We start from the raw sequence: 12,259 nt of genomic DNA on the forward strand, positions 1-12,259 counted from the left end.
AAAATGTAGACGCCTGTTCTCTGCAGCAAGTAGTCACCATTGATCCTCACTTTGCTGAATCACTGAAGAGCCACCAATGTAACTGCTTGGACTCAAAAGCAAGTTTCATCTTTAATTTCATGTGGAAGCTGGCTATTAGGGATAGTAGCTCTTAACTATAGTCTGACCTAAGTATTATTCTGTCATGTTCTCTGTTGGAAATTATTTCCAGTCCATCGTGTTTTCAGTGAGACAGCTATGTTGTCACTGCTTCTGTTGTGATTGTTAGTTCAGCAGTTAATACCTTTGATCTCAGTTGACTTCAGGTGTCAACATAAATATAACTGGGATAGGAATTTTCTTTTGGGTTTCTAGTGGGTCATTGGAAATGAAGTTTATAAGCTGTGATTTGAGATGGTTCTGTGTTTATGTTGAACTCTTCTCTCCTGGCATTTGTATTTATCAGGAGATCCCGTTTATCTGGCCAACACATCCATTAGGCATGAGCTAAACATTGGCTGTAGGTGCAGGGTCATGGCTGAATGGATAAAGCCTGTGTTTTTTGATAAGAGTAAGAGGTTACTCAAATCTCCCTTTTTATTTCTTGTTATAAATCCCTTTCTAGTTCATACTCCAGGACTTCTGCTGGGCTGTGACTTTACTCCAACTTGGTTTTCAGAAGAGCCCCTAAAAGTTGGCTCAGGTGCCTAAAGGGACCTTCACAGGACAGGCAGCTCTTCAGTCTCAGCAGGTTTCTTTCTCTCTGATTGATCATTTACAGTAACAGTCCCAAGGTCTTTATATCAGGTCCTTGCATGGGCCCCTCCCTGGGACTTCAGGGATCAAGATGCTGCAGACAGGAGGTGTTAAAGGGGAAATGATTAGCAGTGGTTTCCAGTAGAAGTATTAGTGCTGCCTGCTTTGTGAGTGGCTCTTTCACAGTAACCTTATTGCCCTAGACTCACAGGAGGTGCAGCAGTAGGTGACAGGGCTGACAGCACAGACTCCTCTCAAATGGTGAAGAGACAGTGTTTTTTTTCAGGTCAAACACAGCTACTTTGACAAGTCCTGTTTTTCTAAAGTGGAGACTCACCACTGTTATTCCACTGCTGGAACAACAGTCTAGGGGCCCTAACGTGAAGAGTCTGAAGGGATGCAGCTCAGTGAAATTATGGACTGCTTCTCTATAAATTCAGGAATACCCAGGTCACTGGAATGTGACCGTCGATGATGGGAAACTCACCAGCACATTCCTAAGAGTGAATTTGGCCTGTTCCAACCAGCAATTTCTTCAAACAGCACCTGGGTGCGGGTTGGCAGTTAGGGAAGTCAAGGAACTAGTCTCACATGGCCAATTTCTGCAGCCATCCAGTTTTAGGACTAACCAGTTTACTAGCCTGGACGTGGCTGCTCTGTACCAGCTGACCTTCACCTGCCCAGTTAATGTTCTAGTATAGGTGTTGTCATACAGGCTAGAACAAACCAAGTCTCAGCTCATGTTCAAGCAGGGCGTGATGCTGATGGAGCGATAGTTGCTGGGTCTTTTAAGTGGGTCACTCCCACTCCTTCCTCATCTCCAGATCCAGAAGCTAGTCTTCTCATAGGAGTTAGAGGAACCACAAGATAGCCTTTGAGGCTTGCAAATGGAGGCATTTGAAATACAATTTTGCAGATACTAAGGCAATAGTTAATTGTTAGGGATAGTTCATTGTTGTGTAATACTTAACTTGCTTTATTGTGGTGCTGTGGCTTTTGGAATTGTAACAGCATTAAAAAGCAGATTAAAACCAGGCAGTTTTCTTAATTTTCAAATAAACAGTAAGTATGTATTCAGTGTTTTGCATTTAGGGGAAGAATCACTACAGACTTATTGCTATACTCTTCTTGCTGTAGTCTTCCCTGGGCATCCACTGCCAGCTACTGTCAGAGTCAGGATACTGAGCTACAGACTCTCAGTTTGACTTTTGTGTGTTCTTGTATAAAGATAGTCAACATCTGAGACTATTGTATGGAAAGGGTAGAAACTGAATGGAAGCAAATGAGACAAATATTCTTCAGATGAAACAGTATATATGACCATGAAACCAGGACAGGGCCACACTAAACGTCTTTACATTTGAACACTGAACTATCTAATTTTTTAAAAAATATGTATTTTTTCTTTTTCTATACAATGTCTAGAGAACAGAGAAGTTTTCCAACTATAAGCACTTTTGCTTTTACTGAGTTTATATTTTCAAAATGGCTGTTTGTTTGGCCTTGAATAAACAAGCCTCCAAAACACTGTGTTGGGCAATCTTGGCCACTAATGTTTGTGTGATGTATGTGTTTATGTGTGTCCAACCCTGTTCAGTCTTACTGAATTTCAGTGTCAGGCAAAGAAATATAAAACATGTACAGTCTGCAGGGAGACTGGGCTTTGCAGGCTTCTGGAGTCCAGCACAGATCTGCTCTTGACTGTTCAGCAAGTGTCAGACTTTGAGGAGGAAGCAGAAGAGGGAAAGTTCAACTTGGCTCCGAGACTGATAAGTAGCACCTTTTTAGCACTTGACATGAAAATAGAGACTGACATCCAGGAACTATCACTTCTCTCTTTTTAGTGACCCCAGGTAGTGGGGAGTGGGAACAGGGAAAAGAAAGAAAAGTGCAGATTGTCTTTTTTCAGGAGCAAAGGGCCTGCTGAGGGCTGAGTCCAGAAGTGTTTCTTCTGTTTCACCCCTTGGTGATAACTACCTGGCTTTGAAGGACTACGTTTCCTCATTAGAGGAGGTATAGATGCTGGGAAGAGCTGCTAAAAGAAAAGAAATGCCCCTGTGGCAGAGGCATGGCCAGGCTCTGCCATGTCAGGATGGAGTTACCAGGGAGAGCACAGCCCCAGGCGCCAACTGACCAAGAGAAAATAGAGATGAAGTTTTAATAATAAGGCACTGCCCATTGGTTTGGGCAACCCAGAGGATCTCTGTAACCGGTTCTGGATTCCACATGGTTTGGGGACCAAATGATTTATGGCTCTGCAGCACTCAAGAGGCTGCACCAGGGATTGCCAGCTGGGAAGTATGTGTGTACCTGATGTGGATCTCAGGAAAAAAAGCAGCACAGAGGAGGATAGGTGCTATGTGATGGGAACACCTGCAGTCACCTGATGGGAGAGCTGTGAATCACAACCCTCTGTAATTTATGTTGGGGCCTGAAGTGACAGAAACGTTGATCACTGCTGGTGTGCAGCATCCAAAGCACTCTGCCTGAACTAAGCACTAAAAGTGGAAGTATTGCAAAAGCTGCTGGTACAGACAGGGAAGGAGAAGAGGGCCAGAAAGGAAGCCAAGATGCAATTAGCCCCATGGCTGTGGCATCTGGAGTTGGGTTTTAGTTTCTTGTTTTCCAGAGAGGTTGATGTGTGAGGCTGAAGGACCAAGTCCATTTCCTTTTTGTTGAAGCACCATTCTGGCTGCTAGCATGAAGCTCTGGAGACCCACACTGAGATCCTCTTTCTGTGTTCCAAAAGCTTTCAGATGAATTTAATTTTCATTACAATAGGTCACACTGACCAGTCACTGCTGGAAGTCCTTTAATCTGTATCAGACAGAAACCAGATGTTTCTGTGTGTGTTATTTAATTTACATCCTTTCTACACTGACCGTGGTGCACCATGTAGAAACTGATCTCTTTTTCTTTGTTAAATGCTGCTGTTTCCATCTGCCCTTTGATAGGGAGGCCAGTAGCTGTGCTTTTTATGAGAAAAAAAAAAAAGAACATCTCAAAGTTTTCTTGAGTCAACATTTTTCCTCATGCCACTACCTTTCTTTTGATGACTTTTGTGGAAGTCTCTGCATTACTAGCTTAGGGATTGAATCCAGAGAAGGCTTGTGGTGAATAAAGCAGAGATATGAAATGTACTGTGCTGGTACAAGCTACTGCCACATGATTTGGAAAGGGACTATGTCATTGTTGGGAACTTTGATTTATTTACCCAGTAGGAGCCTTGCTCAGGACTCTGGTTTTAATATTTGCTTTACACTGTCCCACTTCCCAGGAGCTCTCTCATAGGATTTACAGGAGGTGGCAAGCACTGAGCTGTATTATTTTACTAATCTAAATATTTCTATTTTCCATATTTATGCTTTTTCTATTTGTACTGCCTATAGTTAACAGGTGTATAGGTTCTTGCTTTCTCTGAAAGAATACTCAATATATATTTGTCAGCTCAGATATTTTTGGGGATGTTTCAACATTGTTCTGGCAATCCTGTAGTGCATCCTATACATCATTCACCAGCCTAAGTGCTGGTCTGAGTAGCCAATCCAGATTTTGAATATAAAAAAAAGGGAATTAAAAAAAAAAGACTTATGAAAATTTTAACTGTCTAGAATTTATTGCTGACAGTAACTTACTTCCATTTTCCAATTTGATAAGCTGAAAATGTCTTACTCCAGTATGACCAGAAACCTAACCAGCTGTTGTGCAAAGAAAGGTCTTAAAATTAAATATACAATGTAGAAAATAAAATGTATACATGAAGCTCTGAAAACAGCTTATTCTCTATTGAAATGAAAATATGTAGCACTCATCCAGTTCAGTTGAGATATTCTTACGCTACATATCTGACATCAACAAAGATTAATATTCCAATTCTGAATGCAGGGAAGCAGGGTTTTTTTCCATTCCCATTGCTCATTCTCATGAATGCTCATGCTCATGAATGAGCAACAGTTGAATTTTTGCAATTTCTGCCGCATGTTTCAGCTGAGTAAATTTTGGGACTATAATCTCAGTGTGTCCCTCGAGGAAAGAGTGTGAAATTTTAAAGGAAGAAAGGAGCCATTTACAGTGATCACTGTGTGGGAAAATGGGTAAGGATAAATAATACAACAGCTCCAAAGGGAATTGTGCAAGAGCCTGGAAACACCATTTCTTGAAAGGATTTCAATACTGGGGAATTTCCAAAGTAAAACTGCAGTGAAAGATGAGCAGGAAAAAAGAAAATGACACAAAACAAACTCCAGAAGACTGAATTTCTCCATGCTGCACCTCTACTTCCAGAAAGCAAACACTTTCTTATATTTTTGCACAAGAAAAGGTTTGTTTCACGTGAGCTCCCAGAAGACATTCAGAAGGAAGGAAAGTCATTATGAAGCAATGCTGTTATATCTGGGACCAAGACAGAGCTAGGAGCCTACATCTGTAGTTGCGCAATCAGCAAATAACCCTCTTTTTTTTTTTTTTTTTTTTTTTTTTTTCACCAGGACACGTCAAGGGCTGTTTGTGGAGCTGCTTTTTCTCCTTCTGTAAGCCTCTTCATTGCTTTGCTTGTGAAGTACAGAAGGATCATAAGGGCAGTTAAGAAACTGCTCTTCCTCCCCACTTCCCTTGCAGAGAAACTCTGCTTGCACAGTGTTTGCTTATGTGCTGGTTCTTGTGAGATCCTTATTGACTTGCAGCACTCGTACATCTGGCTTGTATTCCCAGGATTTACCCTTCCTGAAGAACTGGAAGAGCAGCAGTGAGAGGGGGCAGCAGTGCTGAGTGCTTAGGCTGTGTTTAAGCTGGGATTTATGAGAGGGGAGTTGAAGGCAAGTGTGAGTGAGTGTCTCTAGCTTATGGCTTCCCAGAGGCACATCCTGGTCCCTTCCTACCTTTTCAGCACCAGTTGCACATGTTCTCCCTCCCTCCCCCTTTCAGCACCAGCTCTGATGCTGGTGGATGTCACTGGATTCCAATGAGATGGTAGGAAATGGCAAAACTCCATTGGGGATGCTGTGTGTCTGATCTCATTCCTCAGAAAGAGCTGCAGGAACAGGCAGTGAAAGGGCCTCTTGTCCCCAGAGGAAAGTGGGATCTGCTGGCTCCATTTGTTCTCTGACTGAGCATTCCTTCTCATTTTCGAGAGGAGATGAAATCCAGATGTGTTTCCTGGTCTTTGTTCCTGACTCAAAGATTTCAGTGTGATTAAACTGTTTGGAAAGGCTTACAGCCTGCAAGCAGCACAGCTCTGTCATTTACCTTGGAATCCCAGAAAAGCCTGTTCTCATTTTCTTTTCGCTTCTCATTTAGGGGATTTTTAAAAAATATTTCCCCTCCTTGCTCTTCTTTCTGAGAGGATGAAGTTGTTTTCATATGGTCTCTTAAGACAAAAGTCCCTATTGTTTATATATACCCTTAACTAACATAAAGAAATAAAAGAAAAAAGTTGTAACAGCTGCACAAACAGCTTAATGCAGATGTAGCATCACAGTTGCTTGGGGGGTCAGTATGTGCAGCCTGTAGAGTGTTTGCCCTCTATCTCCTGCATGGTGTTAGCATGGATCGGCTGACTGCGGGAGGCGGGAGCATGGACCAGGGACCGGCAATGTGCAGGGATGGCAGGGGTGGGAGATGGGGGAATGTTTGGTGGAGGAGAGACTATGCTTTCTGGAGGTGGAGTAAGGGATCAGGGTGATAGAGGCTGGAGAAACAGGTAGAGGGGTTAGAAGAGGACACACAGTCAAACTTGTGGCCTTTGTCAGCATTTAAGTAGTCATTTACATGCACCTCTCCTCCACAAAGAACAGCCCAGGTCTTTCAGCCTCCCCTAGCAGGGGTGTACTGAAACCAGAGGAGTTTCCAAAGCCTCTGTGTGAGGTTAAAGAGGACAGCTCAATCTGACCTAAGGATTCACCACTGCCCATGCAGAGAGGTGCCTCTGGATTTCCCCTCTGTGCTTGTTGCGCCTCCTCTCGCCAGGAATTTGACTTTTATCAGGCTCCTTTTGTTCAACTCCTCCAGAGCTTCCAGGGCTCAGCTTTCACAGCAGGTTGCAGTATTTCAGGTGCTGCCTGAAAAAAAAGTGTAACTTCCCTTGATTTGCTGACCACACTCCTGAAGGAGTCCAGCATCTGCCAGCCAGGTTTGCAGGGTGAGCACTTTGTGGCACGTGGTCAGCCTGGCTCCTGCTGCAAGTCCAGGCCCTTAACAAGAGGATCTGTGCTGAGCATGATGTTATTCTGCCCAGGTGCAGGCCTTTGCCCTGCTCTTTACCAAACTTCATGAGGCTTCTGTTAAAGTTTGTCGAGGTACCTGTGGATGATACTCTGCTGCTCATCCTGTCAGCCACTCCTCTTAATTTAGTTTTAGCCAGAGATGTGCTGAGAGTGCATTTTTGTCCTCATTGTTTTCCTTTTTGACTTGCCGACTGTATTTCAACCAGCACACCTTTTTCTGAACATCCTTCTAGGGCTTTTGACATGAAAGAGTTCAGGATTTGGACACGCTGCTTTCTTCACTCTGTAAAGATTCCTGGCAAAATGACACATCAGCTTCCTCATCTGATCTGCTTCCCCTGTACATTGGCTCGTGCTGCCACGTGCGGTGCTCTGTGCCCGCTGAGCAAACCCCGCTCAGGGCAGCTCTTGAACTGAGCATGGCAGTGAACTGTTATTCCACTGATTGTGGCTCCCTGAGATCTTATAAAGCGTATGATGGCAAGTGTATAGGTTGTTACATATAGGTACATGTGCATTTAACTATAAATATATTATATTTAGTACTTTCATGTGAGTTAAACCCCTCCACATATGTCCTTTGAGGTCACTACCATAATACTTTGGCCTAATTTAGTCAATGCAGAGTTCAGACAGAGTTTACTGTTGGTGTCTTCGCATGCACACAAGGCTCCCTTTTGTTTTCTAGTGTCTATACTTTCAGCTGCTATAATAATTGTACTAATGAGGTTTAGTCTTTAAGAAAACTGCTGGATTTGCTCCAGAAAACCACTCAAGAGTTAGACTGAATAAGAAGGTTTCAATGATAATCTAATCTTGAGCACAGCTAGACTGTTACAGAAAGAATAAAATGGTGATGCTCTGTAGTAAACTGTGCCTGGATATACTCATCAAAGCAAGTTAATGGAGAACAGTTTCCCTTGGGCAGTGGTCTGTGCCATGTGTCCCACTAAGTAGAGCTGTGTAAATAATTGGCTTTCAATATGTTGATTGAAATGTAGAATAGAGGATTAATTAGATTTGATTTTGACAGAGCATTTCTTTCAGGCATTACTTTGTAACTAGCAGGAAAAAAAAGGAGGAGACAGCAGCTCTGCTTTTAAAGTAGGAAAATTAAAGAGAGATGGGAGTCCCTCAGATTCTGTTGGGTCTTTTTTTTTTTTTTTTTTTAATTATTCAGTGATGTGAGAAATGGTGCATGTCCCATGACTGTCCGTTCAAGTGCTCTCCCTTTGCTAATGCTTGCAGCCCACAAAGAGAGACCCCTTAGAACGGGAAACTGAAAGTTAGGGTGGCTGAGGAAAATAGTGCCAGAGTAGTGTTGGACTGCTGATGCATGCTCTCTTCAGGATGTAGGTTTGCCTCCTCCCAGTCATCCATCACTGCCCTGCTGCTGCACTCCTAACACATGGACCGCTTGTGATCACCTTTAAACACTTTCAGAGCTTGCAGGAGGAATTTGTTTAACTATTACAGCTGCAGCCAGAAGTGTGTTTTCAAGACTTGAAATGAAGTACCACCAAGTTTATCAGCTAGAACCAGGAGAGCTGTTCCCGGGCATGTTTTGAAATTAACAGGAAACCAAAAAGCCTTGATTCAGAAGATACTAATCTCAGTGGAACATTAACTCCATGAGTAATTTTAGAGCACGTTTCCCTTTTTCCAGTTTCAGTAACAAAAGAAGCAGAGGTTGGCTTTTGTGGATCAGATGAGGTTATAGGCTTAACTTTCATCACTAATTCTGAGAAATAACAGAGGAAAGGAGGACATGAATGTAAAGTTGTTCAATACCAGAATTTCCGGTTTCTGAGTATCTGTTTTTCTAGATGTCTTAAAACTATACAAACTTGATTTTTGTGGGAGCAAATGCATGGCCCTTGATAAAGAAGGTTAGTGTTTCTCAGTTTCTGAAAAATTGTACTGAGACAAATAGATTATGAGCACCAACATCTGCGGAACTCACAGCCATGTCTCTTAGAACAATAAATTTCCAGCATGTTGTCTATGTTTTTGTAATTTGATTATTGTATAGAGACAACTGATATTCCTGGGTTATAAATAAACATGACTGGAGGAGGCAAATGTGTATGAAATACATCCAGTTTGGCGTTTGGTTGCATGTTCTTGGAAACTTTCCTAGACTCTTGTCCAATGGTTTAAACTTAATTTAGAGTTGGGAAATGCAAAATGCACTTATTTATTACAGTAAGAGCTTGGTGGCTGTAGATAGTGCTCTGCAAGCAAGCACCAGTAGAAAGAGGCATCCTCTTGAGTATGTTGCAATGTAATTTGGGAAGTGTAAAGATAAAGGCAAAGGAGGATGTTTAGGACACTAGAATGAGAATGCCTTATAAGTTTGGTATGCATTTAGGGTTCTTTTAGTTTATATTTTTAAAAGATGAGCTGAAGAGTGCTAAATTGAGGGTCAATATCTTAGCTTTTCTTTGCTGAGTAGAAATGTCTGGCTTTCTGTACAGTTATGTTCTTCCCTTCAATCAATGGAAAGCAGCACTGAAGAAAAGGAGGCATGGAGAAAACACAATGCTTGAAATGCTGTTTATGCCACAAACCTACTCTTTTGCTGCAGACAAGGCAGCAACATTGTTTTCTTCAGTGTGGCCCTGGACTGTCATGAATCCTACTTCAGCATAGAGGTCTTCATCTTCTCACAAGATTTGCATCTTTGATTTGCATCTCCAACTTTATTCTGCTGAATGAAAAGCACGCATACAGCATGTGTAGATGCTGGTGCTCTTTGAGTTTGTCTTCTCACCCCCAGGATCCTGAGGCTGGTTATAAGGGCTGGCTTTCAACCAGAAACTAGCTTTCTTTTCCTCAAACGTGACTGATACCAGCCATCTGAAACCAGCTTCACTGTCAGAGTGGCAGGCTCTACAGATGGTAACTCATGTGTCAAGGACTTGTTGGAACTTGAGGTAAAATTACTGTATTGGCTTAGTGCAATACAGTGCTGCCAAAACAAGCAAAGGTGCACACTGTCCCCAGCAAGACTGAAGGAGAAGCTCCTGGTGCCTCCAGAGCCCACCCTGGTCCCTTTGGTCACTAGGTGATGGGATTAGATCTAACTGCCTTTTGATCTCTTCCCACCAATTCAGCTTTATGGCCAAGACCCTTCAACACCTCTGCAATAACCTACCTGCATGGGGAGTTTCTTCCCAACTCTTTCACTTAGTATTTAGGCTCTGCTCTTAAAATCTGAGGATTCCTATCCCTTGCTGATTTATTACCCTCCATAAGGAAGCTGTGGTGTTCACATCAGCCTTATCAATGCCTGTACTTAAGATGTTAAATAATTTTTGAATTTGGTCTCTTGATGGAAGATTTAGAAAAAAATTTACAGGATCCCAACAATATAAAGAGCAATTTAAAGATACTCTGCCTGCTTGTTAGTTAATAAATGGTGATTCTGTTAATTATTATAATTCTAATTAAAATCTTGAGTGTAGCTTGGCCTGGAAGGGTCTTTAAATATCTGAGCTCAATTTTATGCATCATACAAAGCCATTCATGCTGGCAGCAGAGGGACAGAGATTCCTTGCAGTGAAGTTCTATGTGTGGAGATTTATGCCAAGGCAAACTGTGCTCCCAGACAATAATAAATGTGAAAGTTTTGAGAAACAAACAGACAGGCAGATAGATAGTCCTGAGCCCCAGCATGTGAACAGCTAAGCAGCCTCTCACATGGGAGGGTCAGTGCGGGCTTTGTAGCATAATATGGTCAAAGTTGAGTGTTGCACCAACAAGACTGTAAAGGTTACACATTGAAAGGGAGAAGGAGGCTCAGAATTCATTTATGTATCTAAAAGGCAAATGGGTTCGCCTATGGGATGCATCTGTTAGTTTTAATAGATCATAACCATGTCTTAGCCTTCCCAGACACTTTCTTGCCTCTTCCAGGTCTCCTCCTTGGTAGCAGAAGGGTAATTTTCCAGATACAGATGTTTGATGTGCTGAGTTGAAAACCAAATTTGACTGCAGTTGAATTCTTTGTGGCATTTGATGAAAAAAAATAGGCAAAATCCACTTGTGTCTATTGGTACTGAGTGGTCAGGATTTCCAGCCTTGCTATGAATTTACAGGGAGGAGCTTTCCAGAAAAACACCAGAATGGTGATTCTTTAAGTGTTGCAAAGTAATTTGTCAAAAATAAAACAAGTCGTGTAAGGATTGAGAAATTTTACAAGATCAGCAATGTTTTGCAATGGGGTGAAATTAAGAGTCCCATTAGAGCTGTGGAGGATTATTACACATGCCAGGTATATTTGCCAAGTCAGACAGAGATGTGGAGACCAAGAAATTATTCCCCAGGGACCATGGTTTTGTCTTGGACAAAACCATATATTTTTCTTGGACTACTGTCACTTCCCCAAGATAACCTTACGGGAAGATACAGCTACAAAAAAAAAAAAAAAAAAAAAACAAAAAACAAAATAAACAAACAGTCTAGTCTATCAAATCCATTTCTTGAGATATGATACATGAAATAGTACTACCTAGCTGTGAGATAAAGTTTAGTGGGTGCAAGTTCAAAGTCTGTACTGAAATACAGGTGTAAATCTATGCAGGTGAATTATTCTCCCAAGTTTAGCTGGAAAAGGATCACAGATAGCAACTTTCAGTAGGACAGCAGGCAGATGTGGAGCCATATCTTTAACTTTTTAAGTGCAAGGAGAACTGTATAATTAAGAGGCTCTTAAGGAGCTAGCTGGGGCCAGGTGCACTGTGTAGCAATTAATGCTGATCATCACTGCTCTGTTAAGAATCAGGTCTGGTCTTAGCAGTCGTTCACTGCCTGGGTGCAGTGGTTGCTGACTGATGCAGGCTGGACTTCAGAGCTTTTAGCTCACATGTTTTGCAGAAGTGCAGAGGCATGATACTTTATTCAAGGTATTCCATTATGCTCATTTACAGAAGATGTATGGAGTGGACACTGGCAAGATTTAATGATGAAAAAAATAAGTAAGAAAGATTATAATAAACTATAAGGTAAAGTAAGAGTAAATATGAAGGTTCCACCTTTGTCTTTTGTATTTATCTTTTACTTCATTGAGTAGTCTTATGGAAGGAAAATACCCTAAGTTTGCAATGTAGGACCGACATAATTTTCCCAGTGATTCACCATGTCAGCTGCTTTTGTTTGGCAATTTGCTCTGTGTGTCAAGAATGTGAAGACAGGGGGGCTGTGGGAAGCCAATAAGCAGTGTAGAGATTTCACTTTGAAGTGATCCAGCAGTGAATGTGTTAAATGTTTTCATCAGAGACTTTAAAAAAAAAAAAAAAAAA

This window comes from Tyto alba, unplaced genomic scaffold, assembly GCF_018691265.1.
Source record: "Tyto alba isolate M040663 unplaced genomic scaffold, T.alba_DEE_v4.0 Super-Scaffold_44, whole genome shotgun sequence".
In the NCBI taxonomy this organism is placed as follows: domain Eukaryota; kingdom Metazoa; phylum Chordata; class Aves; order Strigiformes; family Tytonidae; genus Tyto; species Tyto alba.